Genomic DNA, 24,725 nt, shown 5'->3' with positions numbered 1-24,725 from the left:
ATACTAATACTTCTATATCTTTTTATTGGTGATTGATCAATACAAGTTTTAACTTCAATTTCTCACAGTGGTTGATGAAGGCTGTGAAGGAAATCACTCCACAAGTCGAGCACCGATGGTGTGCAAGGCATATTTATGCAAACTGGAGCAAGAAGTGGAAGGGTGATGAACTGAAGAAACATTTCTGGATTGCTGCATGGAGCTCCTTCCATCAAGAGTTCAAACTGAACTTGGCAAAAATTAGTGCAATCAACAAGAAAACAGCTCAAGACCTCATGCAATATCCACCAGAAAACTAGTGCAGAGCCTTCCAAACCCCAAGGTGCTCAACTTTCATGGTAGATAACAACATTTCAGAATCTTTTAATTCAAGCATATCTAATGATAGGCACAAACCTATAATTTCAATGCTTGAGGATATTAGGATTATGGTTATGTCTAGGATTAGAGATATGAGGTATGTTGGTGGTTGGAAAACTATTTGGTGTCCGAATGCAATGAAGCAATAGAAGCACATTACGTGAATATCTCCAAAGAGCTGTGCATACCTACCTTTTCCCCACCCTCCCTCTCCTCATAAACATTCATCTTCTCCTTATCACCCTTCTCTTCTCCATCTCCATCACCCCTCCGGCACCTTCCTCTTCGGATCTTCTTGCGAGCCTCTTGAACCCTCGCATGATCCTCACTTCCTTCTTCAGTCATTCCTTCATTTTTGATGTTACCAAAAAGGGAGAAAGAACTCAAAGAAAAACCTTCTCAAAACTGAAGCTGGTAAAGCAAAAGGATCAATAGATGATCATGAGGAAGATTAGCTAGAAAGACCCCGCGTCAACGGACGATAAGTGTGAAAGAAACAAGCTCAGGAACAAGAAGATGAAGATCAAGATGAAGTTCAAAGGCGCAAACAGGCAAACAGCTGGAGTCAATGGGTGGTGTCCATGTGTTTTTATTTTTACTCCTTTGTATGTTTTGCTCTGTACCTTGTACCTTAACTGATCTCTCATCAGTTATCTTTCATGAAATAAAAAGAACTTCTTTCGATCTCAACCTGAAGACAATTCCTTTTTCTCCAGGCTCTAATTATTTACTTCAGTTTTGTCTTCGTTCAGTTCGTTTGAACTGTTGTGTTTTTCCTTTGAGAATGCAATTTAATAGGTTATCTTGTTAAGGGGGAATAGTATTCACCCTATTTAGCAACTTGATGTTCTTGCTCTGTCTTTTCTTGTCTTAGAACTGTTGTGTGGTTTTGGCATCATCAAAAAGGGAAAAATTGTTGGGAACTTAATGAAATATCCTAATCCTAGTTTTGATGATACCAAAATCAATAGGTCTCTCTTGTAATAGACTAGAACTGTTCGAACTCAAGTGTTAGAGTTCATTTTCTAGTTTAGTTGCTGTTCTGAAGACTGAAGTCGGAGGACTGAAGACTGAAATTGCCGACTGATGTGACGATTAAGGCAAAGTCAAATACTGAAATTTGACTAACCAGTCCAAGAATCAGTTACGACTGATTATTTAATGCGAGCTACGTGGATTCAGCGGACTGATACTAAAGTCAAGTATCAGTTAAACATTCTTCCTCGGACTGAACCTCTAGAGTTTAAAGGAAGCCACGCACTCCAGAAGTACAACCGCATTAAATGCAGAGATCTCAGGATCGTCCTTTCTCTGTAGAGGCCATTCCTTTTTGGTGATTACCTTTTCAGAGATGTCCTATCTCCTGTTCTTCAAAGTAGCCGTTCTCACCAAACAAAGGAACCTCGAAGATTGAAGCCTCTGCCCAAGTTCAAATTACTCTCTAACAGAAGAATTCTTGAAGACCATTTCAGCCAACAGATCTATTCAAGATGTCTCCTATAAATAGAGTTCGAGGATCACTTCAATCTTCATCGATTCAACTACATATGCTGAAACGCTGCCGAATTCGTCACTCAGCAATTCAAAGTCATTCCAAAGTTTGAATCGAAGAAGAGAATCACAAAGCCAAAAATCAGTCACTGCTGATTACATACATTCTCTTAGAACTTAGGCAAATATTGCTGATTACGGAAAACTTGTTCTTTGTAATCTAGTTGGCAAGTTTTCGAACCTCTTTTCAATCAACCGAATCGTGAGTTTGAGTTGTAAGGAGTTCATACCAGTGCTCTGTCTCCGAAGAGATCTTAGTGCCCAGTGTGCGCTAAGAGTGAGAAATCCAACCAGGTGTGTTGGTACTGAAGATATGATCTTCAGTTGTCCAGGTTTGCTGTGCACCCGTAAGCACACGGCCAAGTTTGCTGTGCATCCGTAAGCACATGCCCAGTGAAGTTGTCGGCCTGATCAACTGACCGTGGATATAGGAAGTGTTTTTCGAACCACGTAAAAATCTCTGTGTTATTTACAGCTTTCAGTATTTACCTTCTTACTTGTGTTCAAACTTTCTTAAATTGAAAACTGATTAATTGCAAAGAGAAACTTAACTGCTGACAACGTGATTAATCTCACAGGCTATTTCGAAATAAAAATTTTCTGCCACGTGTGTTATTAGTCTAACTGATCTATCTCTGGATAGTCAGTAAGATTCATAACATCTCTCTGTTTAAAAAACTCGACTGAAGCTTTACGTATATCAGTTAAAGTCTTTGACTTAACTGATAACTCTTTACTGAAGAGTATTCAGTATCAATCGTCAACCTTGTTTTGATAAATCTCTTTTAACTAAAAAGGTTAAGTCAGTTTGTGTTTCAAGTTTAATTTTTAAAAATAGTCTATAGGTGTATTCTCCCCACCCCTCATACACCTATTCGAGACCCTCCGAACCTAATAGGGTTGAATATTTTCAACCCGATAAAAGTTACAACCTGATTAGCCCGTAACCGAATAGCCCGGTACCCGATAGGGCCGGCCCGACTAACCCGATGGGCTAGCCCAAAACCCTAATACTTAATATTAAATATTTAGATATAAAAATAAAAAATGACAAAATATTATAAAGTCTCATTATTTCACTTTTCTATATTTTTTAGATGCTTTGATTCTATGAATTCAAACTATTGTTGGATATTTTATTATTTTTTCGTTAACAAAGTTGAACATTTTATTGTTACCAACTTATTTTATATGTTATGTAATCTTGATGTTTTTTTCAATATCTTATATTTTTGCATTTCATGCTTGCTATATAATTTATATCTTTGATTTCTATGTATATTTTCTACATTATACATTAGATCATTAAAAATAACAAAATACAAATGATTATTTTATTTTTACGCATTTAAGCCCGAAACCCGAACATTTAGGGTTAGGATTGAAAATTTATAACCCGATAAAATTTCCAGCCCGATTAGCCCACACCCGATTAACCCGAAATCCGATAGGGCTGGCCCGATTGACATCCCTACACACGGGTTGGATATATCTTTTATTTTCCAACAATTTTCCCCTTTTTGATGATGTCAAAACTTTACAAGAAACCTAAGGCAAGAACAACAAACAATGCTGAAGCACAGGTGCAGATACAAGGGTAAAAAGGTTTCCCCTTAACAATATAGCTAATCACAGGTGATCAGCAAAACTCAACAAGATATGATATCAGAATATAAGTATAATCATATCAGTTCTTTGGCAAGGAGTTGTTGTCATCAGGTGGAGTATGAGAGAAGTAAATTTTTTATATATATCAATCAAGAGACTGATAAGATATTAGTCTGAGATAAGGAGTACAATGCACTTAGCAGATAAACAAAACACTGCTTAATTCAAATGTACATACAACCTTACGAGCTCTTCGGTTTGACATGGTAGAGTTGGTACAGAGCATTTCTCTGTTGAGCATATAAGTCTGGATCAAATTTTTCAATAATTCTCCAAATCTCACTGATGCTTCGTACTTCTCATTTTATGGCAACACGATCAGTGATACCTTTCCTTCTTGGCGGTGTGATGGTATTGAGCAAAGGAGGAGGAACAAAATCCATCTTAGCAGCTTTCCTTGCTTGTTCAATCTGTTTGAACTGAGTTTGTTCATCCCAGTTTCTCATGAAATATCCCCAAGCATCAAAGCAATGTTTCTTCTGATCGAGCTTAGCAGCTAGAAACCATTTGGTGAAGATTTCCTTTACTCTGATCCACCAGTTGCTTATCTCTCTTGGAACCCAAGTATTAGGGTTCTTTAGTTGGTTTCCCCGAATGTGGGATATCAGAATCCCTTGAGTTCTGATAAGTTTGAAGTTGTTAATATAGCTTTGGTGTGAATGGAGGGGTAGGCTTGTTCAGTTCCAGTCATCTCCTTAGCTGAGAGGGATAATCACCATCATCACTCCTTGGCCTTTTCTTTAGTAGATCTTGAGATGTTGATTTATAAACCGAAGCAGTAGTAGTAGCCACAGATTTTCCTTTGTCTTTGATTATGAGCTTGGTCTGAATGGACTCCATCATTTCTTCAACCTCTTGATTTGCTCGAGTTGAAGGATCCCCTCTATGTGATCTTTCCCACTTTTTAGCATCATCAAAAAGATGATCCATAAGATCCCATAGCGTGTCGAGCTCTCTTCGCATTGTGCTTGCACCAGCATGAGGTCACATGATGAAGTTCGGTGATTCTTCGTTCTAGAGAGTGTAGTCTCTCATGTACTGGCTGCATTTCTTGTTCAGCAAAGGTATGAAGAGCACTCCCTATCATTTGGTTGACATTCTTTTCAGTGACTAGAGAAGTTATCCTGAGATGAAGTTGAACAAGCTGTGAGTTGAATTCCATGAACCTCTCAGTCTCCCTTTGACTTGCTTCCATGTACACTCTGTAAGTGTATTTCATTTTATCAGCAAGTTGTGGAAAATTCTAGATGATTGGTAACTTGGTCTCAAGATGACTGTGAAGACTCTCCTGTACAACATCTGATTGTGCCTTCATTGATTGTAGATACTGATAGATGCAGTATTTTTCACTTAAGAAATCCTTGCACAAATCGTCGACAAAGATTTCTACTGACGAAACCTTTGAATTTATTGTGCTGCATAGATGGTCTTCTCATCAAGTTCCCTCTGGAGATCTTTGATTTGTTGTTGCTGAGAAAATACTGTCTTCTCCAGGGTAGTTTCCTCAGTTGGCATGTAGGGACAGAATGCCAGTTTCAGTTTGGTGGATTGCCCCTCAACTGTAGGAACATCTTCTGTAGCAACACGTGTTGACGTCGAGACTTCAGGGAAGTTCAGTTCAGTATCAGTCAAGATGGTTGGTATTGCCTCGGACGTTGTGGCTTCAGTTTCAGTGGGCATATCAGCAACAACCACTCTTGGGATTCCAATCACATCTTTAGTTATATCATTTACTTCTTCAGTAGAGCCTTCTTCACGGCGTTTTCATCTTGTGGGGTATCATTCACATTTTCTTCTTTTTCTTTAGCGGCATCTACAGTCACCTCTATGAACCAATCGAATGTGCCTTTATGGGCAACATTATCACCATTAGCAGCAACAGCTTCTGATTGTTGAGCTTTTCTTTGCTGATTCTCTTCAGTCTCAAGGTTTGACTGAAGCTTTCATCTGTCAATTGTAGCAGTTCCATCAGATTGCTGCCTATCCTCAAGCTCATTAGTTACAACAGCATCAATCGGTTGTTGTTGATCTGTTTCTCCAATGCTTCCCATTCTTTGGCATTTTAGGTACGCAGAGATCACTTGCTCCAAATCACGTAAGGCATCCCACATGTTCGTTATGCCAATTTTTTAGAGTATTTCTGACTCCTCGGAATCAATGTCAGACTCAGACTTTTTGCTATAGAGATCTGGGACTTGAGTCCTTGGAGCATTCCGGATGTATGTATGAAAAAGTAAGTTGGATACATAAGAATGGATCTCAGGGTGATCTTCAAGATTGAGATAAGGTAAGAATTGATGGATGAAATGATGAGCACGGTTGAGGAATATTTTGAAAAGAATCTCATATCACGATGGTTCTTCTTTAGAGAGAAGAACTCTAGACTTTAAGGATGATGAAATGGATGGTTTGGAGACTGAGGTATTCGTGAGGAATTCCTTAGAGTGGGTCTGGAACACTCGTTAAGGTGGAGACAGTGAGAGCAAACGAGTGGAGTGAAGATGATGGATGTGAAAAGAAATGGTGGACGGTTGAGTTTGGGATGGCTGCAGCTTAGCAGTTAGCTCAAAAGGGTTCTGCTGCAACCTCTGCTGTGAGGATGAATCCACACAATCTTTTCTCTGTTGACTCCCATTTGGGAAAGAAAAATCGGATGTGTCAGCAGGAGGATGGTTGTGAAAAGAAAAATGTAGGGGAAGCTCAGTAAATGGATTGGAGAAATCCTGCAGTTAGGGATGTCAATCTAGCCTGAAATCCGTCGGCTGACCCGATTAACCCGCCATCCGAGAGGGTTAGGGTTGAATATTTTCAACCCGATAAAAGTTACAACCCGATTAGCCCGTAACCGAGTAGCCCGGCACCCGATACGGCCGGCCCGACTAACCCGATGGGCTAGCCCGAAACCCGAATACTTAATATTAAGATATAAAAATAAAAAAAATGACAAAATATTATAAAGTCTCATCATTTCACTTTTCTGTATTTTTGAGATGCTTTGCTTCTATGAATTCAAACTATTGTTGGATATTTTATTATTTTTGCGTTAACAAAGTTGAATATTTTATTGTTACCAACTTATTTTATATGTTATGCAATCTTGATGTCTTTTTTTAATATCTTATATTTTTGCATTTCATGCTCTCTCTATAATTTTATATCTTTGATTTCTATGTATATTTTATATATTATACATTAGATCATTAAAAATAACAAAATACAAATGATTATTTTATTTTACGCATTTAAGCCGATTAGCCCGATAGGCTAGCCCGAAACCCGAACGTTTAGGGTTAGGGTTGAAAATTTATAACCCGGAAAAATCCCCAGCCCGATTAGCCCGCACCCGATTAACTCGAAACCCGATGGGCTGGCCCGATTGACATCTCTACCTGCAGTCCTACATCCCGGGAGAATAATTCCTCCCGAACCACTCTTATTTCATGCTCTCTTGGAGATGAAAAAGTGGTTTCGCCATCCACCGACTGAGTAGGATACTTCTGCTGATTGGATTGTTCAGCAGTCGGATGGTTTCGCATCCCAGACAAATTGGTTGAAGCTAGTTTGTCCATGGGATTTATGGTAGAAATGTTTTTTGACCTAGAGGCAGTCATTAAGATGGGCACAATGCCTTTGTCTGAATCACGTCCAGAGCGCGACGTAAATAACTAGTGCGAATCCTCAAGATTTAATGCTTCTGTCCTTTGCATTAAAGAGCTTTCATCACTCTTGAAGAGATGATGGTCCTCTGATGGTTGCAGATCATTACTCCATTGAACTGATATTTCTCATCTTCGGATTTCATGATGACTGTTTTCTGAAATGTTGGAGGAAATCTCACATGTATAGTGTGGATGTGAAGAGGTTAGTTGCAGAGAAGAGTTATCGAATGAGGAAAAGAAATTTTTCTAAGTAAAGATTTGAATCAAGAAGAAGATCAAAGGGGTGAAAATGCATGTTTGAATAGTGTAAAGGGTAAAAATGTTTTTAGGGATTTTGATTAGACAGTGACGGTTGAGATTCAATCATTAAGGTAAAATATAGAATTTTTCACGTCCGCATTAAATGACCGTCCTAATCATGCCTAAAAAGGCGTAAATCGTAATGACGTGCTGACGTGGGTGAACAGTAAAATGAATTTGAAAAATTGTCTAAATGGAATGAAAAAGACGGGGTAAACTAAACATTCCAGTTAGAGAGCAGTTGAAAGGATATGTCTTTCAGTTTTCCAACAATCAACAATCAACCGAGAGCATGTAGTAAATGATAACTGATGGCATTAGAACATTGAGATAAGATTACTTACTGGTCGACTAAATGTCGTAATCAGTCGATACCACGTATGAGACTTTAAACACATTTGTCTGATTTCCCATTTACTGGTAACGTCGGGACGAATGTTCATCCTTCATCTGATGAGCTTGAGCTTTATTAACTGAAGGTCGACAAAACTGATGGCTTGAGTTTTTCCTTCTGGTTCTTCAGTCTGATGTGATTGTATCTCTGGTTTCTTCTTGGAATGACTCAAATTTGCTTCATCTTCTTGATGTAGTTTTTGAAGCTTGTCTTATTTTGGAACCTTTATCTACAGGCTGAATAAACATATGTTGATGAAACTGATGTCATTTGCTTCTTCAGTCCTTTAGATCATTCTATATCATTGAACATCCTCTTATAACGTTGAATCCTTTCATTTCTATGATGTCAAATGTATGTGAAATCCTCTTAGTAGAATTTCTTCATTTAGAATAAGGATTTCAGTTAGAAGACTGTTTCTGTCATCTGAAGATGTCGACATCCTTCTTTGACTTCAGTTGATTTTTTCGACGGTTTCTCATGATATATCCTTGTGAGTGGCGTCTTTTAGGATGTCATGAGTTCTTCTTCTGAATCTTTACACCTTCCTTCATTCGAGGTGTCGATCAGTGAGAGAGATTCCTGTGGGGTTAGTAGCTACGATAAAAAGAGAGAAATAGACAAATATGAAACACATAGCACGTTAAAGAAAGAAAATTTTTGAAAATTTCCGAAGCCCTCTTTAAAAGGATCTAGTTCAGTAGAACCGGGTCAAAGCAGTTTGTTCTCGCAAACAACCTGCTCTGATACCAATTCTTGAGTCCCAAAGGGTTGACTGAACATGTGTATGGGGAGAGGGGGGAGGGGGAATACACTTGTAGGCTATTTTTCGCGGATTGAAAACAAGAACACCAAACTTCAGTTGGAAAGTGGGTGTAGACTGATACTGAAGTAACTTTAGTATTTTAATTTCAGTCAAGCACAGAGCTTTAACTGACATCCACGTAAGGCTTCAGTCTAGAGTTTGTAAAACAGAATAGAGTTATAAATCTTACTGACTATCAATTGATTAATCAGTTTGAATAATAACTTAGCAGCGAAAATTTAAACTTAATCCAAATAGCCTTTAAGAAAGAGTTTGTCACCTAACAAAATCCTTAATTACACTTTTCAGTTAATCCAGTTCATTTGTAAAACGAGTTTAACGCAGATAAGGAATAACTGAAAGCAGGTAAAGAACACAAAATTTTTTACGTGGTTCGGAAAATAGATTCCTACATCCACGGCTAGATGATTAGTCTGACAAACACTCCGGGCTCATGCTTACAGGTGCACAACAAACCTTACAACAGAAAATCAGATTTTCAGTACCAACACACTAGGTTGGATTTCTCGCTCGCTCTTAGCAGACTAAGATACACACGTGCGTTTTCCAACGCTTGGCTAAGATATCTGAGTCAGAACACTGGTCTGAACTCCATTGGCTTTCGGGTGCTAAGGAACCTAACTATTTAGTTTACTGGTACTAAACAACTACTGAGTTCTGTCTTAGTCTCGAACTCGATCACAATCGCTCTTCTCATTCCAAAGTAAAGGTTATGAAATAAACCAACTAGGATTACTGAGAACAAACTCTCAAGTAATCAGAAACTAGGCTAAAGATAAATCTAGTTTAATTGCCTAGATGTTCTAAGAGAGTTTATATAATCAGTTGCACTGATTGCTTTATCTCTGATTGCTCTCTTCTTCGATTCAATGCTTAGGGAGGTTAAGCTTGATTTGATCTTTCGATGTAGCTTTGGCATTGATGATTGAATCTGGTTCTCTGTCTGTGCACCCCACTTATTGGGGTATTTTTTCTGAGCTATTTATAGGCGGCTCTGAAGAATAGATCCGTTGGTGGAGATCCCTTCTTCAAATCCTACAGTTGTGAGATATAGTCCAAATCTGCTCAGGATCTTTTATCTTCATTCTCCTTTGATGAATGGAGAAATGGTCTTCTTGTCCTTCAGAAAAGGTGTTGCAGGCTTTTACATGAGAAGGGAAATTATGTCCTTTAAAATTCAATACTCTGACTTGAGTATTAAATGTGGAGTGTCTTAGAATCCATCCGCGTGGTTGGTGATAATAAGACATCATTTCTTTCTTCATCCCGTCATAGTCCTTAGTATAACTGAACTTGTCTTCCGTTGAACTGCTTGCTATGACTCGTGAATTCTTCAGGTGTTTCTAGTGAATGTTCCATCAGTCAGGACTCTAGTTGGATCTGCAACTCCGATGTGTTAAGAAACTAATAGTCGAACTGTTCTTCATTGGAGTTGTCATCTTCAGTCTTGAAGACTTCAGTCTTTGATTTAGCTACTAGAAGGACTAAAACATTTAAGTCCAAAAAGATAACCTCTAGCTAGAATGTGCCTTCTAACAGTTTTGATATCATCAAAACACAAGGGTTGGATATATATATCTTTCATTTCCCAACAAATTATCTTCAGGTTGATCTCTCGCTGTGTGTATTTATTTCTGGAGAGAGCTTGGACATCGTTTAGTATTTTATGAAATCTGAACTCTATTTCTTCAATAGATTCATTCTTCATCACCTGGAATTTGTTGAACTGTTGACAAGCTATAGATAACTTGTTGAACGTGTTTATCTGGAACTGTGCATGAAATGATGTGTTACGCAAGATTATCCAATTCATCTTGGTTCCGCTCTTCAGTTGTGTACTCGTGCTTCTCCTTAATCCTTGATTCGTTGTAAGGATCCTTCCCTGCTTCTATGGGCATTCTCTGAATGGTCTCTTTGATGATGATTGGACCATCAGTAATAACTTCCCACATTCTGCAGTGTTGGGCGGTGAGATGGTTTCGAACTCTGAACTTCCATATCTCGTTGTTCTCTGTGGTGAACGTTGGTAGTGGTACAACCCTGCTAGAGTTAGTATCCATAACAATAGAGGAGAAAAAGAAAAGCTCACGTAGCACGTAGATAAGAAAGAGAAAAATTTTAAAAATGATCTAGTTCAGTAGAACCGGGTCAAAGCAGACTGTTCTTGCGAATAACTTGCTCTGATACCAATTGTTGGGTCCCTTAGTGATACTGAACTGGTATATAAAGGGAGGAGGGTAATACACCAGTAGGCTATTTTCAAAAAATAAAACTTGAAACCTCTTTTATAAACTGAAGCGAGTATCGCAACTGATACTGAAGTGAGTTGACTGAAATGAGCAGTGTAAGAAAGATCAGTTAAGAGAGGTGTAGGCTGATACTGATATTGGTTCAGTAGAGTAACTTTAGTGCGAATAACTAGTCGACACACTAACAGTTCAAGTAGGGTTTCAGTCTAATCAGTTTTATGAAATCAGATGAGTGTTAGAAATCTTACTAACTATCCGAAGATTTGTTAGTTAGGCTGATAACACTTTCAGCGGAAATGATTTTACCGAATAGCCTTTAGGTGAAACACTTTGCAAGTTTTTAGGGGTTTTCTTTTCACATTAAAAGTTTCAGTAGATAATGTTTGTGCACAGATAATAGTAAATAGAAACTGAAAGCAATAAGAACGCAAAGGGTTTTACGTGGTTCGGAAAAAAATTTCCTACATCCACCGTCAGTCGATCACACTGACAAATCACTGGGCTTGTGCTTACGGGTACACAACAAACCTTACTTCTGAAACACAAGTTTCAGAGCCAACACACTGAGTTAGACTTCTCGCTCTTTTCTTAACTTGCAATACTGAGACAACAAGCGTCTAGCTTACGGTGGTTAAGAATCTCTGAGTTCAGAATGACGTCTCGAACTTTCTCTATCTCAATCTCTCTTCTATCTCTGGTAGAAAAGGGTTTGAACTCTCCAACTATGGACTATTGAGAACAGACGCTCGAGTAATCACTATCTAGGCTTACGATGATGAATATATGCCTAGAAATTACTAAGATAATTTTTGTATATCAGGTGGTCTGATATTTGGCAATAGATATTCTCTTCTTCGATTCAAGGATTTTGGCTAAGTATAGGCTGAGTCTTGAGTTCTTCAGCGTAAGTTCTTGAATCGGTTAGGTTGAAGGTTGAATCTTGAGCTCTATTTATAGGCAAATGGAGAGAATAGATCCGTTGGAGAGGATCCTTCAAACTTATCTGCCGTTTGACTTGTCAATTCAAATTCTGCTCAAGTCTTCGTCCTCTATTTCCTTTACACCGAAATAGGCATGTCCTTTCTGAGCTTAGGAGATCGTGTTACAGTGCATGGTAACACGGAAAGGGAAACTCTGCAGGTTGAAGGACGATTTATCATATCCTTGCATTAAATGCACTGTCCTGAGCATTAAATGCGGCGTGTACTGGAAGCTTTGAAGTTGTCCTTTGATAACACTGGGTGTGTTATGCTTAACTCTTCTTCAGTCCGCATCATGCATTATCAATCCGAGGTTTCTAATCAGAACATTCTCTTCAGTTGCATTGAATGTTCCTCGACTGATCATGTGTATTGAAGTGTTTCCCTAACACTTGTACTTCAGTGCAGAGGCTTCATTAAAGTCAGCATTTAATTCAGGTGCTCTTCAGTCCTTCATACTTCAGTCTTTCAATTCTTCAGCTTTTCAGTTGTTGGTCTTCAGTCCTTCAAACATCAGTGCTTTGGTCTTCAGTATTCGTGTTTTCAGTCCTTGTGACTTCAGTGCATTGGTCTTCAGTCTATACAAGAAAAATGAACTCCAACAGTTGAGTTCAAAAAGATAATAGTCTTATTACAATAGTATCTAGGGGTTTTGGAATCATCAAAACAAAGGGTAGGATATTTCTTCTTATTTCCCAACAATCATGTTAGTAAATACTGTAAATTACATAATTATAGTGACGACAATATCATGTCACTGCAAACAGAAACTATTGTGACAAGCTTGAAACGTGGATACAAATTTTAAAATATAGTGACAACAATAAATTTGTCACAATTTAATCTAGTCAGTGGCAACATCATCCGTCACAATAATTAGATTTGCAGTGACAATATTTTGTCGTCGTCACTGTAGCTTTTAGCGACAGTTGATATAGCTGCTACTTACTAACTATCATAAAAGTTGTCACTGGGATGCTTTAGTGACGACTTTGGCACATATAGTGACAACAATTGCCGCCACTAAAAGCATTTTTTTGTAGTGTCTGTTAAGTTTTAATTATATTTTATTTTAGTATTTAAGAGTATTACATTATTATTATTCAAGTTCAAATTGAATATTAGTTATGAAGTGAATACACGAATAAGCATTATAGAGCTTGTTTTAGAAGAAACGAGTATAGACAAGAACTGAAAATAGGCAAATTAACACCACAAACAATTTAGAGAGGGAAGAAATAAGAATGAGAAAAATTTCAAAGGCTAGAGATTGAGTGTTATATACTTATATTATTTCATGTTAAAAATTAGAATAGAAACTATACTTTTAAATTTTAAATTAATATATGTGAAATGACAAAATACTCCTATAAATTTTGAAAAATTCCGGGGGGTCCATTGACCCCACATCCCCCCGGCTCTGCCCCTAGTTCCACTTCCACCAACAAGCTTCTGCTAATTTCGTTCGCCAGTTTTTTTATCTCAGCTCCCTACAGCAGATCAAATCTGGTCGAGATATTTGGATAAGATCATATACAAAAGTGAAACAAAATGAGTTTCCACCATTTCTACAAAGTTCTTAGTTCTCCATTCTGTTTTTCCTCAATTCACCTAAAAGTGAGTCAGTATAAATGTTCCTTCGCCATCTACAACGCAATCTCACCGGACAGATCGAGACGCGTCACTACATAATTTGCCTCAATCAAGAGTACGACTCTGACGACCCCACTGCGCGCCTCATTGGTGAACAATATGGTTCTAGTTACGTTGTTCATCAGATTTTGTTCTTCCCCTGCTGTAATTTTCTTAATTTTGCAACTTTGTTTTGATGAATTAATGCTTAAAATAACATATTTACTTTAGATCTTCTGAATTTGCAACACAAGCGTTGCTTTAGTCTAATTTACATGTAAAGTGTCAATTCAAAGAATTAAAAAATATAGGAATTATGTCCTTCAGTTCTTGAAGAAACAATTGCAAGAGAATATGAGCTAATATTTTAAGCACCAAATATTTGTAGTTATGATGAACAATTTTGTTTCTATAAATCAAGACAACTCGTTTGTACTTCATCTTTTTTTTTTCTAAATTATTTATTAGCGGTTATGTGGATGAAAGATTTTTTTTATAAGTGACCTTACATCCAACAAGTTGTGATTGCTCAAAAACTCTTATTTGGCATATATATGAAAGACAGGGGCGTTTGTAGCGTTAGCGTAAATTAGCGCCTCGTGCGGCTATCAGTCGCTTCCAACGAATACTTCCGCCTTACACTCGAGCTCACTTGCAAGCTGGTGCGAAGACGACGCACTCACACCCGGAGGTGCTTTAGTGGTCCCGCAAACACATACGCATTTGGTACGAACACCATTTTTATTAATAGCAACAATGTGTATAGGTAAGCAACGCTTTACAATGAATTGATTGGAGAGGGGTATGCTACAGGTAAACACATACACATTTGTTGCTATTAATGAATATGGTTTTCGTACCAAATGTGTATGTGTTTGCGGGACCACTAAAGCACCTCCGGGTGTGAGTGCGTCGTCTTCACACCAGCTTGCGAGTGAGCTCGAGTGTAAGGCGGAAGTAGTCGTTCGAAGCGACAGTTAGCCGCAGGAGGCGCTAATTTACGTTAACGCTGCCACTACAACAAAAATTGGATACGACATCACACAAACGACACTGATTTTTGTCAAAGTCTGAGGTCTTATATATTTTGTCTGTGGTCTTATGTTTGTCTGTGGTCTTTTAGCACAAAAATATGCTAATAGACACTAGCCTTATGTGTCTGTTGTTATAAATGAGATGTGAAAAGTAATATATAACACTGGTCGTAATAGTCCATGTTTATATGTATAGTGTTATTTTTTAAAAATAATCAAATTAAACAATTAAAAGTTCTTTTTAACTAATTGTTCACCGATTCTTAAAAAACAAGAGTTGTTGATCGTATAAACCATTATTTCCAATAATTAAAAAAAATTATAGTAAAATCAAAGTAAATTAGTTAAATACTACTTAGTTTTTTCCCCTAAAACCAAAGTAATTCCCTGGTGAAAATTTAAAATGAAAATCGTCTCTCTAATTTTTCCTCCAAAGCCAAATAATCCCTTGGTCAAAAATTCTGAAAATCGTCTCTCTCGCGCTCTTATAACCGCTGCCGCCGAACTAGTCTGTTATGTCGGGATCGGCGGTCATTCTCGTATGTTGCGGCGCTTGCTGGCTCTAATTTCCAGCCATTTTTACCTATTGCCAGCCGCTAAGGTTTTTACAGAACTCAACTAGGGTTTCAGGTGAGCTCTGTTCTATTTTCCGATGAATTGGAAATTATTTTATTATTTCATTCAGTGACGAAGAAACTATGTTTATTATCATTGATTATATACATATATTTATGGAGTTATTTTGCTTATCTGCCTATTTTGTCAAGGGATTTTGAATATTTAACCTGTTTTTGTTTACCCCTTTTCAGGTAAAATTGCTATTCTGCTTATTCATCTGGTCTTTTTTATTGTTTTGTATGTGATTCTCCGGATCTTTCTTCTCTCTTTGTGTTTGTGTTCTTAGGATTTTCTTCCCAATAATTCTGGTTCAAGATGTCATGGTTTTAATATCCCATTTTTCAATTTTGTTTTCAGTTCTCAACAATTCTTCTTTTGGTAGGGAAAGTTTATAATGGATATTCTAAAGGCATGACATGAGACACAGGCGGTGGGCAACAATTATGGTGAGGAAATATGAACATTGGCAAGTGCGACGCTGTTAAAAGGGAATAGCTATTGATTGTAACTTTTTTCTTTTATAATATATCTTGTTTGCTATACATTTGTCTATTTTCTTCCTTACCAATTCTTTCACCCATAATTCCTGCAACAGGAGATCTTTTAAATAACTCAAATGGTGACCAACAAGTCACCAAAGCGAACTATCAAGGTCTTGTTAGAATACTGCAGATATAGATTGTAACTTTTTTGAATTATTCTCTGAAGAATTTTGTCAAAAATGTGGTGGGGTGGGGTGGGGGTATATGATATAATAATTGTGATGTTATGAGTAGTTCAAATTACAAATCAATTACATGATATCAATTGTTGTAGTATTCTTTTTAAATTGACTTTCTGTTGCCGATCAATTTACCCTTTTGGCACGATGGTAATACGATTTGGTTCGTATGTGCTAGTTGATTAAATTAGTTGGGCATTTCAGTGGCTAACTCCCAAAACATAGTTTGATTTTGTAATGATTCCAGAAATTGTATTTCTAAAGCCTTATTAATATATTTGTAAGAATGATTAATTAGAGGCTTGGACTATAGGAATATTGGCCATGATTTGGGTTGATCGAGAAGCTGCTTGACATAGCATTAGAGAGTAAGAGTTAGACTCGATCTATTTGTTTTCTTCAATTAATTAAGGTGGTCTGCTTACATTGTTGTTCTAATGTATGATTTGTCCATTAAGCTATGGCAAATGTCTCTACAAAAGTAAAATGAATATTAATCTTTGAAATTCCTTTACTTAAATTGCGTAGTTTTTCAGTGAATACTTAAATTGCATACTTAAAATTGAAGATATGACATCACATTACTTGCTAAAATGTGAATTTTGAAGAGAAACTAAATTAGTGTGTTGCTTTATTTACTTATGAAAGAAGTATCTTCTTATGACCTAAAATAGTAGTACATATCATTTTCTAGGTACAATGATTTTTTTTTTCAATTCTATATAAATATGTTTATACTCAATAAAGTTGTATGCTTTATTTTAAGAGTTATGTGGCCATCTCTAGATCATGTTATATCCCAAACTGTTGGGGAAAAAAGAATGCACATATAACCAATATTGATTTCTATAATTAGAATAAGTACTTGTAATTATAAAAAATATGCTTTAGATTGTTATCAGCCTTTCTTTGGAATATATATTAAGTGCATTTTTTTATATTTAAATGTATATTAATGTGTGAAATTTTACACAAATGTGCAGGAGTTCTATCATCGTAAATTAGCATCAAACGATAGGCAAAAGTCCTTGAAGAAGATTTGCAGAAATAGGCATTTTGGCTACTCAGCTAAGTATGTGATTGCATTTTATGTTTTATTGCATAATGCTAAATATATTCTTCTGAATATTCCTGGTGGCTGATGAAGTGTCTACTGTATTTCAGAATAATTTAATCACCAGTTGTCGTTTTTATACCTTGAGTAATAAGATTTCACCTTTTTCCTGATAAAAAAAAAAAAAAAATAGTAGTGGTATTAGTAATACCTTAATCCTGTGTTCAAGTTCAGTATGGTGTACTGTTATGGCTCAGGTAACTTGCCAGATCGGACAAGAAACTGATGTATAGCAGTTGTCGTTTTTATATCTGAGTTATGATATAGTTATCTACCACCGAAAATGCTAGTGCTCCAATAGTGCTTTGAAATTGAAGATTTGATTTTAGTCTTTTTTTTTTCATAGCGCATTTTAGAAATGATTGGGTTGTTAGTTCCTTTGTGACTGTGTTGTAAACCTATTAATACGTACTTTTGGTTTTAAGCTTATTATTCATGTAATCTTTCAGCTACCTATACCGCGATTTGAAGGATATATGGTGAAGGCAATGAAGACAATATTGAGCATATTGGTTGATGTACCACATGTTGAAGGAACGAATGAGTAACAAGTGTTAACTCATTTGAATCATTGTTGTGATAGAATTTATTTTGTAACGGATATGGTATAATTGATTGGGTTGAACTTAAGTTGTAATGGATATTGAAATTTTAAGAAATGATTGTGTTGCAATGAATATGATTTGTTGAGTTTTTATTTAAATATTAGATTTTTGAAAAAGAAAAAAATCTATGAAAATAAGATTTAATTTATTTTAATATTGTAGAATAGGGCATGATATTTTTTGGACCTACAACACTAGTAAAAAAAAAAACTATAGTGGTATATAAAAACAAAATTGATTTTTTTTTCAACTACGATAATAGACAAAAGTTAGTGTGATATATAGAAAAGACCACATACATTCGACACCTATAACACTGGTAATAAACTAATGTTGTTTAACAAAACGACTTTGGACTTTAAGTGTTTAAAGACCACATGCAATGCCTGTTGTCATAGATATCTATGACAACAGGCAATGCCTGTGGTCTTTGAGCGCCTTTTTCCAAGCATCTACGACACTACCACTTACAACAACAGACATTTTTGCTATATGACAACAGGCAATGTCCGTTGTCTACAAGCACCCCATTCTTACCTGAAGAATAAATATTGTTGGGAAATAAATAGAAATATCCTTTCCTTTGTTTTGATGATACCAAAACACTTAGATTTTCTTTCTTAGACTAGAATTCTTCTGAGCTCAAGTTTTAGAGTTCATTTTGCTAGTTTAGATTGAAGACCGAAGACTGGAGATCTTAAGACCGAAGACTGAAGGTCTGAAGAACTGATGTATTGAAGGACTGAAGACCAACTGGATCAAAACGGCTGAAGGACGTTTACTGAATTACTAGTGTTAGGGAAATACTTGTGTATGCCACGTCAGTCAAAGCATTTATTGATACTAAACTAAAGTATCAGAAGGAAACCTCGTACTGATATTCTCGATACGAACTGATACTTGAGTTTAAGTATATCTCACTCAGTTCAATAATGGCCACGTGGAAAGTAAGCTCCAACTTCCAGTACAAGCTACAATTAATGCAAAAGATTATGCATTTAATACGGAGATATGCAGAATCGTCCTTCAACATGCAGAGTTTCCCTTTCCGTGTTACTTTGGTCTGTAACACCATCTCCTATGAAAGCAAGGACGGCACCTACTTTCAACTTTATGAGAATGAAGACTGAGCACCTGAGCATGATTTCAAGTACGAGACACAACGACAGAAAATGAAGAAGGACCTCCTCCAACGGATCTATTCTCTAGACGCTGCCTATAAATAGAGCTCAAGGATCAACCTCATTCTTCACCGAAACGCATACGCTGAAGCTCTGTTAAAATCAAGTCTCAGCCTTTACTTTGCAAAAAGCTTGAATTGAAGAAGAGAATAACCCTTGTTGTAAACATCAGTATTCTTGATATACCTACATTATCTTAGTATGTCTAGGAAAATATTCCCTACATTCTTAATTAGCTTAGAATTGATTACTTGAGAGTCTGTTCTTAGTAATCTTAATTAGAGATTCGAACCCTTTTTCTAAAAAAGCAAAACGAGAGTTTGAAAGATAGTTCGAGACAGGTGTCTGGACTCTAGGTTGTTTAGCACCCGCAAGCTAAATAGTTTGTTTTCTTAGCAGTTGAAAGCTAAGAAGGAGAAGTCCAACCCAGTGTGTTGGCACTGAAACGAGTGTTTCAGTTGAAATGTTGGCTGTGCACCCGTAAGCACGAGTCGAATCGATTGTCAGTGTGATCTACTGACCGTGAACGTAGGCAAATGTTTTCCGAACCACGTAAAAATTATCTATGTTGTTTATTGCTTTCAATATTTCTTTTCTTATATCTGAGAACAAACACCGGTTATACTGAAACTGATAACTTAAAGGAGAAACCCTAAAACTGACAAGGTGATTCACTAAACGCTATTTAATAAAATCGTTTCTGCTAGCTCAAAGTGTTATCAGTCTAACTGACAAGTCCTAGGACAGTCAGTAAGATTTCTAACACTCTTCTGATTACGAAAACTGAAAAGACTGATCCTTTATCTGAACTTCAGTTTGTTGACCAGTCTCTCAAACTGAAGTTACCCAACTAATTCATCATCAGTAACAGTCTTAGCCCACTTTAAAACTGATCTTGCTTTTATACTGATCACTTAACTTTAGTTTACTATCATCAGTATCAGTTTAGATACTGACTTCAGTTTTCAAAAGTCAAAAAATTGCCTACTAGTGTATTCCTCCCTCTCCCATACACCAGCCAATGACCCTCCGGGACCCAACAAATATTGTCAATTATGTACCATCTTTGCTATATATTCCAATAAAATTATGGTTATCTTCGTGATGAGGAGTAATATGTGTAGAGCAGAGAAGTGGTATAAGCCAGAGGAGCGGGCTTCATCAGAGAAACGGGCTTCCGCAGAGAAGTCAGAGGGATGAGCCTTGTCAGAGAAACGGTCTGCACCAGAGAAGCCATTCTCGCCAGAGAAATCACCGAAAGAGCGGGAAAATCTCCCGTTTGAGGACAGAATTACCATTACGCCCCCGACCATGCAAGACGCGTGCTCCGGCGATGAAATTACTTTTTTACCCTTAACGTGTAATCTATAAATAGCCATGAGCTTATACCTTGTAGACTTACGCTATCTTTACTTGAAATATAATAGCAATCAAATTTCTGTGCTTTCAACCTTACTTTTCTCTCTCGTTTACCAAGCAACACTAGGTATCAGTCTAACTGACAAGTCCTAGGACAGTCAGTAAGATTTCTAACACTCTTCTGATTACGAAAACTGAAAAGACTGATCCTTTATCTGAACTTCAGTTTGTTGACCAGTCTCTCAAACTGAAGTTACCCAACTAATTCATCATCAGTAACAGTCTTAGCCCACTTTAAAACTGATCTTGCTTTTATACTGATCACTTAACTTTAGTTTACTATCATCAGTATCAGTTTAGATACTGACTTCAGTTTTCAAAAGTCAAAAAATTGCCTACTAGTGTATTCCTCCCTCTCCCATACACCAGCCAATGACCCTCCGGGACCCAACAAATATTGTCAATTATGTACCATCTTTGCTATATATTCCAATAAAATTATGGTTATCTTCGTGATGAGGAGTAATATGTGTAGAGCAGAGAAGTGGTATAAGCCAGAGGAGCGGGCTTCATCAGAGAAACGGGCTTCCGCAGAGAAGTCAGAGGGATGAGCCTTGTCAGAGAAACGGTCTGCACCAGAGAAGCCATTCTCGCCAGAGAAATCACCGAAAGAGCGGGAAAATCTCCCGTTTGAGGACAGAATTACCATTACGCCCCCGACCATGCAAGACGCGTGCTCCGGCGATGAAATTACTTTTTTACCCTTAACATGTAATCTATAAATAGCCATGAGCTTATACCTTGTAGACTTACGCTATCTTTACTTGAAATATAATAGCAATCAAATTTCTGTGCTTTCAACCTTACTTTTCTCTCTCGTTTACCAAGCAACACTAGGTATAATTCGAAATCCAATGATAATATGTCGATTAAATCTATACCCGTTCAATTATACTTCACCACTTTGTCATCAGTTACGAAAATCATACTATGGAGATTATTATACTCATAGATGACATTGTTGATACTATATTTTTATAAGCGACCCAAAAATAATAATAAAAAGTTCGAAATTCTTAAATATATTTTTATATTCTCATTAGACTAATTAATTTGGACCAAGAGATGAAATAATTTTTTATATTTAATCTGTGTTGGTGATAAAAACTATTCATTTTAATTTGTAAAAAAAATACTCATTTTTTCAAATAAATAAATAAATATAAAATCTACTATATTTTACTTCTATCCTTTAATATAAACTAATACGCCCGCCTGTTAGATGAACGACGACCATCAAAATTGAATGTTATTTTAAATAAATAAAATTAAAATATAACTAAATGTGAAATATTTTTTAAAAATAAAATATTTCACACAAATTGCACAATAAAGAACCTGGATTTGAAAGCATAACAAATTTTAATTTTTTATTCTCAATAGTTGGAATACCAATTTATAATCAGTATAAATTAAAAACAATAAATTTGTATTTCGATTATTGAAAGTACAAAGTTAAAATTTTATATATTTTTAGCTTCATGTTATTTATTTGTGTAAATGGTGTGGATTATTTTATATTAAAAAAAGTAATTTACATTTGCTTATATTTTGTTCCTGTTTAATAATTTTATTTATTTGTTTATTTCTCAAAATAGTATTTAATTTCGATGCTTGGCGTGCATAGCATGGGCGGATGTACTAGTATATTTATAAAGAAGGGTTCTATTATTTTATAGAGTTTATTAATTTAATTTGTTGAGTATTATTTTAAAAGGGTTAATTATAGCTGTAGAATTAAATAGACTAAATTGTTAATTGAAAACTTAAATATAGTAAATATTATATCTATAATTTTTGTTATATAAAATAAAATAATATTGGTTATATGGGTACGACGTACGCCCTTTAAATAAACTTATATCTTAGTTTGGTATATATGCCAATGTGTGGAGACGAGAGCAGCGCCTCTACTGTTCATCCCTGACTTTCATTCGCCTCTCCACTGTTCATCTCTGACTTGACGAGAGCAGCGCCTCCAGCAGCTCCTCCACAGCGCCTCCAGCAGCGCCTCCATCAAGATCGGCGTGGCGGAGAGGCTGGAGAGAGATCCAGCAGCAGTAGTAGAAGAGTCGAGATTCATCGCCGATCCGCTAGCCGATCCAGCAGCAGTCGCCGCTCCGCCTCATCGCCGAGAGAGCTCGCCGTTCAGCATCATCGCCGGACCGAGCAGCAGCAGATGGGGCAGCCGCGCACCAGCTCCTGAGAAGCGACGTACGGACGACGGGCTGCTCCTGAGCGAGGCGGCTGCGCACCTCCTTGAGCTCCGCCGCCAACGAGCATCAGCACCGACCCTAGCCGCCACCGGACTGGATCATCATCCTGCTGCTCCGGCAGCCTCGCCGGCCGGAGCTCATGATAAGGGAGCTTCAAGAACTCCTCCCTCAAGCTTTAACTCCATGACTCATTCGGCTGCTCGGGCCACCTCGTCAGCCGGAACTCAAGATAAGGGATTCCTAAATCTCCCCTCTGTTTCTGCGAATTTTGAACACCCTAAACCTTCATCTTCTTCCGCTCGGTCTACATCTGTCACGGTTGGTAACAGCGCGGTGAAGACTACAGAGGCCCAGGATGTCGCTGGGAAGACATCGGCCACAAAACCTTGTGATGCCGATTGCACGGCAGTTGATAGGAATTCTGTAAATCCTAGCATGGCCGATAACGCTAGGATTTCTTATGCCAGTGCTACTGTTAAGCGACCCGTTAAACGGCAAGATTTAGCTGCTCATGTTTTTCATGATTTGCGTCCAACGAAGGAAGGAGATCAATTCTCTCTCAAAATTCCTAAGGCTTTATATTTAAAGGAGGTCCAAGCTTTTGAGCATGCACTAACAGGACGACTTCTGCTGGGGAAAGGCGATAAGCCACGTTCAACTATGGAGTTGAAGTCGGAGCTTCAACAGATTTGGGGTATAAATTCTGACTGGCAACTGATTCCGCTGGGAAAGGGATTTTACACGCTCCGTTTTACTACAGCAACTGATAAAGCTACGGCAAAGGCAAAGGTGATCTGGGAGCTGTCAAAGGGTCTTCTTCGGCTCCGAGAGTGGACTCGCAACTTTGATCCATTCAAAGAAAACTCTCCCTTGGCTAATGTTTGGGTGCGAATTCATTATCTTCCTATCGAGTATTGGAATCCACAAATTATCTCTGGAATTGGTCGTTACTTGGGCCATCCTCTAAAGATCGATGGTGCTTCGGCAGGTAGAGATTTTGGACATTTCGCCCGTATTCTTGTTGAAATAGATATGTCTCACCCTCTTCCTAATACTCTTCTTATTGATATGGAGGATTTTTCTTTTCATATTGAGTTTGTTTTCGAAAATCTCCCTCTTTATTGTGGTCGTTGCAAGATTACGGGACACTCCCCCGATAGATGCCGCAAGTCGAAGTTTGGGGGGATGGGTGAGCAGAATGACACTGTCAATGACAAGGCTAACAATGGGCCGCATTGGCAGGCGGCGATTACCTCAAATGAACAGGCTGCAAATATGCAGGAAGCTGCCATTTTGAAGAAGCAGCAACAGGTTGCTCCGACGGAATCGGCAGCTAAACCTGCTGCGGCTTGGTCAAAGATTGCCGAACAGGCGGTAAAAAAACAGATTGTTGTTCCGGTTCTTCAGAAAGAGGCGGCCGAGACACGAAATGCGTTTCAGGCTCTGGACTTGGAGAATAATGCGGAGACTTGTTTGGATACGGGCGTGGATCCTATTTCTAGACCGTCTTTCGGGGTTCATTTATCTGAGCCGGGTTTGTTGGACAAAATACTGGTTCCGATTCAGGGGAATAAAGATGTGATTAAAGATAGTGACTTGGTCATTAACGAGAAGGACTCTGATGTGGAGGAAACTTTGGAGATGGAGGCTCCGGATGGCACGGGTTTGAACAAACCGATTATTGACGAAACTGCTGTTGCTCTCGAACATGACCCAACTTTGGACAAAAGCGGGGGTGTTTCGCATGAAGGTAACAAGGATTTGTCCGCTCTTGGGCCGGACAATATTACTAGTCGCATTAGTCGGTTAGAGGAGCAGGTTAGTCAGGGGATGCAATTACTCTCGGACAAGACGACCAAGCGGGGACGTGGCCGCCCAAAGGGCACGGGAAAGGGAATGGGAAGTGAGCCCATGCAAGCAGTTCCGGAAGGTAGCATAAAAGGTCGCCTCAGGAGTGCGGGGGAAATGGGCTACAATCCGAGGAACTTTGTGGTTGATTATAGCAATAGTGATAGCATGAATGCAATGAATAACATAGTTCATAGACGTTGGTCAGATGAGATGGACGACTATCCTGATTTATGGGATCGCTAGTGTCTTCAGGTTTCTTTGTTTAACGATCTCTTTTCGAGTTTCGTGCCCTTAGTCTGCGTTTTGTGCTCTCAAGGGATTCTTTTTACTTTTTCTTTTATAAAAAA

The 24,725-nt window shown here is 37.6% G+C and overlaps 1 long non-coding RNA gene across 3 annotated transcripts; it reads left to right on the top strand.

The window, feature by feature from the left end:
• Positions 1–15,038: 15,038 nt before the first annotated feature.
• LOC131012520 (uncharacterized) lies at positions 15,039–17,783 on the top strand. Of its 3 annotated transcripts, none has more exons than XR_009097352.1 (4): positions 15,039–15,283; positions 15,463–15,923; positions 16,976–17,064; positions 17,556–17,783. It is a non-coding gene; the product is annotated as an uncharacterized LOC131012520 (long non-coding RNA). The 3 variants fall into 3 exon arrangements; XR_009097351.1 differs by having other exon boundaries at positions 15,045–15,283; positions 15,654–15,923; XR_009097350.1 differs by having other exon boundaries at positions 15,045–15,283; positions 15,629–15,923.
• The last annotated feature ends 6,942 nt before the right edge of the window (positions 17,784–24,725 follow it).

The sequence above is a fragment of the Salvia miltiorrhiza genome, chromosome 2 (assembly GCF_028751815.1).
Source record: "Salvia miltiorrhiza cultivar Shanhuang (shh) chromosome 2, IMPLAD_Smil_shh, whole genome shotgun sequence".
In the NCBI taxonomy this organism is placed as follows: Eukaryota; Viridiplantae; Streptophyta; class Magnoliopsida; order Lamiales; family Lamiaceae; genus Salvia; species Salvia miltiorrhiza.
This window is presented reverse-complemented; position numbering and strand designations above follow the sequence as displayed.